This window comes from Rhinopithecus bieti, unplaced genomic scaffold (genome assembly GCF_001698545.2).
Source record: "Rhinopithecus bieti isolate Rb0 unplaced genomic scaffold, ASM169854v2 scaffold_24996, whole genome shotgun sequence".
Taxonomy (NCBI): domain Eukaryota; kingdom Metazoa; phylum Chordata; class Mammalia; order Primates; family Cercopithecidae; genus Rhinopithecus; species Rhinopithecus bieti.
The window spans coordinates 285,270-289,777 of record NW_016811678.1 but is presented as its reverse complement, the minus strand read 5'-3'; the positions used below and the strand labels follow the sequence as shown (position 1 = coordinate 289,777).

Below are 4,508 nucleotides of genomic sequence, written 5' to 3'. Positions count from 1 at the left end.
TAAAAAATATAACTTTTTTATTTTATTTTATTTATTTAATTTTTTTTTTAGATGGAGTTTTGCTCTGTTGCCCAGGCTAGAGTGCAGTGGCATGATCTCGGCTCACTGCAACCTCTGCCTCCTGGGTTCAATTGATTCTCCTCCCTCAGCCTCCCAAGCAGCTGGGATCACAGGTGCCTGCCACCACGCCTGGCTACTTTTTGTATTTTTAGTAGAGATGACGTTTCATCATGTTGGCCAGGCTGGTCTCTTACTCCTGACCTAAGATGATCTGCCCACGGTGTTGGGATTACAGGTGTGAGCCACTGCGCCTGGCCGAAGGTGTCATATTTTATTCTACTTCCTGTGGCTTCTCTTACAATACCAATCATGCATGAAGTCCATGGTTTTGCTGCATCTAGTTTTACTCAAGCAAAAGCTCTGGACTTTCTTAGTTTACACTAATGTATTCTAGTTTGCATCTGAAATGTACTCTGAGATTGCTGACTTCCAGATAGCCATTTTTGGGTCAAGGAAAGTTCAGGTCTCCTGAGTATAGTAGCCATACCACCTAGAGAGCTTCCTTTTGGTTTGCTTACAAAATGTATTTTAGCTTAGTTTTCTTACATTAGGTGGGCAAAACAAGAAAGAGCAGAAGGCTGGGCACAGAGGCTCACGCCTGTAATCCCAGCACTTTGGGCGGCTGAGGCAAGCCGATCACCTGAGGTCAGGAGTTCGAGACCAGCCTGGCCAATATGGTGAAACCCCATCTCTGCTAAAAATACAAAAATCAGCCGGGTGTGATGGGTGTGTACCTGTAATCCCAACTACTTGGGAGGCTGAGGCATGATAATCGCTTGATCCCAGGAGGCGGAGGTTGCAGTGAGCTGAGAGTGCACCACTGCACTCCAGCCTGGGGGATAAAGCAAGACTCTGTCTCAAAAATAAAAGAAAAGTTTAGGGACACTCAGCAGAACTATAAGGCCTAGAATTGGAAAGTGGGAATTACTCTGTTCGTAGATGATTTCTTTTCAAGAGGGGCTAGTGGAGTTTCTGAGCAGCAGCTGCATTCTCCTTTCGCATCTTCAGGTTTTATGAGATTATCTTTTGCCCTCTGAGTGATCAGATCTGCCTCACAGTCACTTATGGGAGCCCTTGATCTCGACAAAATGGACCTTGAGTAGCTGAGTTCAAAGAACTGAGGTGGCAAGAGGGGATCTCCTTCTTGGTTCTTATATATATATTTTTTTAATGAAAGAGCTAGAGAAGCAATCTCAAGGTCAGGATAACTCACCCTGATGTTCTTCTCACTTGTCAGGGATTGTGCTGCATTCTGACATAGGTTCTGCCGTCAAACACAGAATGCTCTGATCCTTACAGGCAGAGGCAGCTCTTCAGCCTATGAGGTAAGTAACCAGGGAATGGAATTCTCACCATTTTTATTGTCTATGCTAAGTTTTACTTTTAGATTTGGGCCTGGCTGGGCGCAGTGGCTCACACCGTTAATCCCAGCACTTTGGGAGGCCAAGGCGGGCAGATCACAAGGTCAGGAGATTGAGACCATCCTGGCTAACACAGTGAAACCCCGTCTCTACTAAAAATACAAAATATTAGCTGGGTGTGGTGGCGGGTGCCTCTAGTCCCAGCTACTTGGGAGGCTGAAGCAGGAGAATGGTGTGAACTTGGGAGGCAGAGCTTGCAGTGAGCCAAGATCGTGCCACCGCACTCCAGCCTGGGCGACAAAGCAAGACTCTTGTCTCAAAAAAAAAAAAGGATTTTGGCCTGCTTCTTTTTTTTTTTGAAATAGAGTTTCACTCTTGTTGCCCAGGCTGGAGTGCAGTGGCACTATCTCGGCTCACTATAACCTCTGCCTTCTGGGTTCAAGGGATTCTTATGCCTCAGCCTCCCGAGCAGCTGGAATTACAGGCATGCACCACCATGCCCAGCTAATTTTTGTATTTTGTAGTAGAGACAGGGTTTCACCATATTGGCCAGGCTGGTCTCAAACTCCTTACCTCAAGTGATCTGTCTGCCTTGGCCTCCCAAAGTCCTGGGATTACAGGTGTGAGCCACTGTGCCCAGCCTAAACTGCCCAATTTTAAGGGGACAATTGGGAAAACAATGTTTAAAAAGGTAATGAAGGCGTTGCCATGACTGTGGTTAGCAGTGTGAAGACCCTAGAAAATCTGTGTGAACCCCTGGGGGCTCATAGTCTACTACCTGGTCAAGAGCCTTAAAAACTTGGATGTACGTGTTAGGACACTAGGTTCTGAAAGCTCCCAGGGTTGTATAAACTTCTATATTAGGTTCCATGATGCCCGATGGTAGTCCCACATTTCCACAGTAGACACGCTATTGCTGCTTCCTTCCTTATCATGAAAAGAGCAGAAGATGCAGATAATACATGAAGCAGGAAGACAAAGGGGAGACACTGAACTTGTCACCTACCTTTGGGTGCCCCTCATGCTTCGTGTTTCCCATTGAGCCTCACTTATCAGTGACACAGGGAATGGTCCCTTTGCTCTCTACTTTCCCTGTGGCTGCCTGGAGGTAGGGGAGGCAGATTGTGCCACTTGCCGACATTATGTTGCTGTGGATTAGTTGGAGGGACAGGAACAGGAAATGTTCCTGGCGGTGTATGTGTCACTGGGGCTCACAGGGGTACTTTTTTTTTTTGAGACGGAGTCTCGCTCTGTTTCTCAGGCTAGAGTGCAGTGGCCGGATCTCAGCTCACTGCAAGCTCTGCCTCCCGGGTTTAAGCCATTCTCCTGCCTCAGCCTCCCAAGTAGCTGGGACTACATTAGCTGGGACTACAGGCGCCCGCCACCTAGCCCGGCTAGTTTTTTGTATTTTTTAGTAGAGACAGGGTTTCACCGTGTTAGCCAGGATGGTCTTGATTTCCTGACCTCGTGATCCGCCCTTCTCGGCCTCCCAAAGTGCTGGGATTACAGGCTTGAGCCACCGCGCCCGGCCACAGGGATACTTTTTAATCTTCTTACTGGCCTCTGTGATTCTGTGACCCTGGTTATTACATGTTTAGAAAGTGTCAGCTTATTTGAAAGGGATACTCTTATTTTCTATTTAAACATTGCCAAAAACTGTCACACTTTTTTTTTAGTTGAAATATTTTTGTATTTTTTATTTTTTGGAGATAAGAGTCTCGCCCTTTCATATGAACATGAAGGGACCCCTACTGTGGGTCTTTAACTTAATAACATATCAATGAAGGGTCATGTCTGAATGAATTATAGACGTTTAGGACCTAAAAAAGGAAGGTCCCAGAAACTAGGCTTTGGTTTATTTCTACTACTACACTTGCTATTGAAACCAAGCAGGTGACTTCATTTCTCTTGGATTCAGCTTTCTCATGTGTCAGGATGGGAGAGGAAAGGCGGCATTGGGCCAAGTGTCATTCCACTATCTGTACTTCAAATCTGGCTGACACACGTGTGGCAAATACTTAGATTTGTTGACAGCAGTTTCCTGGAGTGCTGTCTTGAACGATTCTGAACGGGCTCAGCAAGAAAGTGTGTTTCAGTTGATTGGGTGTGTCTGTCATGGAGAAGGAAGTAAGGAGTCGGGAGCACGCAGCATTCCCGGGGCATTCATGTCCATTGTCTCAATACCTGCTGCTGACGTTTCCTGTCCCTTATCAGGAATACTGACTACTGTGTGTCTGATGACTTAAACTTACTGAGTGCTGCTTCGTTGCATCATAGACACCACCTGTCTTTGAACAGCTACCCTGCCTCTTGAGAATGCAAAGGCTGCCAGGGGCCACTGCTGTATGGAATGGCCTTCGGTCATTTCTGCTTAGAACACAGAGGTCATTTTGGCTAATAACGTAACTCTGCTATTGAATGAAAGTGTTAAAATGTTCCTCCTAAAAATACTATTTTTTAGGCTTCTTCTTCAGATTTGCCCGATATCCTAAGCAAAATGCCTTCAATATGAAGTGAATATTGCTTGATGGTAGGGAACTTGTCCGTAATGTACTTGAGAATGCAGATACAAATAAAAGAAGGTCTATGTCAAATTTTATCTTCCACAAATTATTTTCTCTTACACTTTCAGCTCAAGCTCTTGGACTCACTGAGGCAGTAAAAGTTCCATATCCTGTGTTTGAATCAAACCCCGAGTTCCTGTATGTAGAAGCCTTGCCAGAGGGGATTCCCTTCTGAAGCCCTCCTGGTTTGGAGTTCCATGACTTGAAAGGATCATCCATGAGAGTAATAACATCAAGTTTGTTGTTACAAAGTAAGTTTTAGGCCAGGCGTGGTGGCTTACGTCTGTAATCCCAGCACTTTGGGAGGCTGAGGCGGGCAGATCACCTGAGGTCCAGAGTTCGAGACCAGCCTGGCAAACATGGTGAAACCCCGTATCTACTAAAAATACAAAGAATTAGCTGGGCGTGGTGGCCGGCACCTGTGATCCCAGCTACTCAGGAGGCTGAAGTAGGAGAATCACTTGAACCTGGGAGGCAGTGGCTGCAGTGAGCTGAGATCACAACACTGTACTCCAGCCTGGGT

The 4,508-nt window shown here is 46.1% G+C and overlaps 1 long non-coding RNA gene across 1 annotated transcript in view; it reads left to right on the top strand.

Annotated features, from left to right (window-relative positions):
* Positions 1-4,267, top strand: part of LOC108543859 (uncharacterized) — a 15,772-nt gene extending 11,505 nt beyond the window's left edge. The window contains exons 3-4 of the long non-coding RNA XR_001889688.1: positions 1,298-1,385; positions 4,054-4,267. This is a non-coding gene — a long non-coding RNA (uncharacterized LOC108543859). The remainder of the gene's footprint in view (positions 1-1,297; positions 1,386-4,053) is intronic.
* The last annotated feature ends 241 nt before the right edge of the window (positions 4,268-4,508 follow it).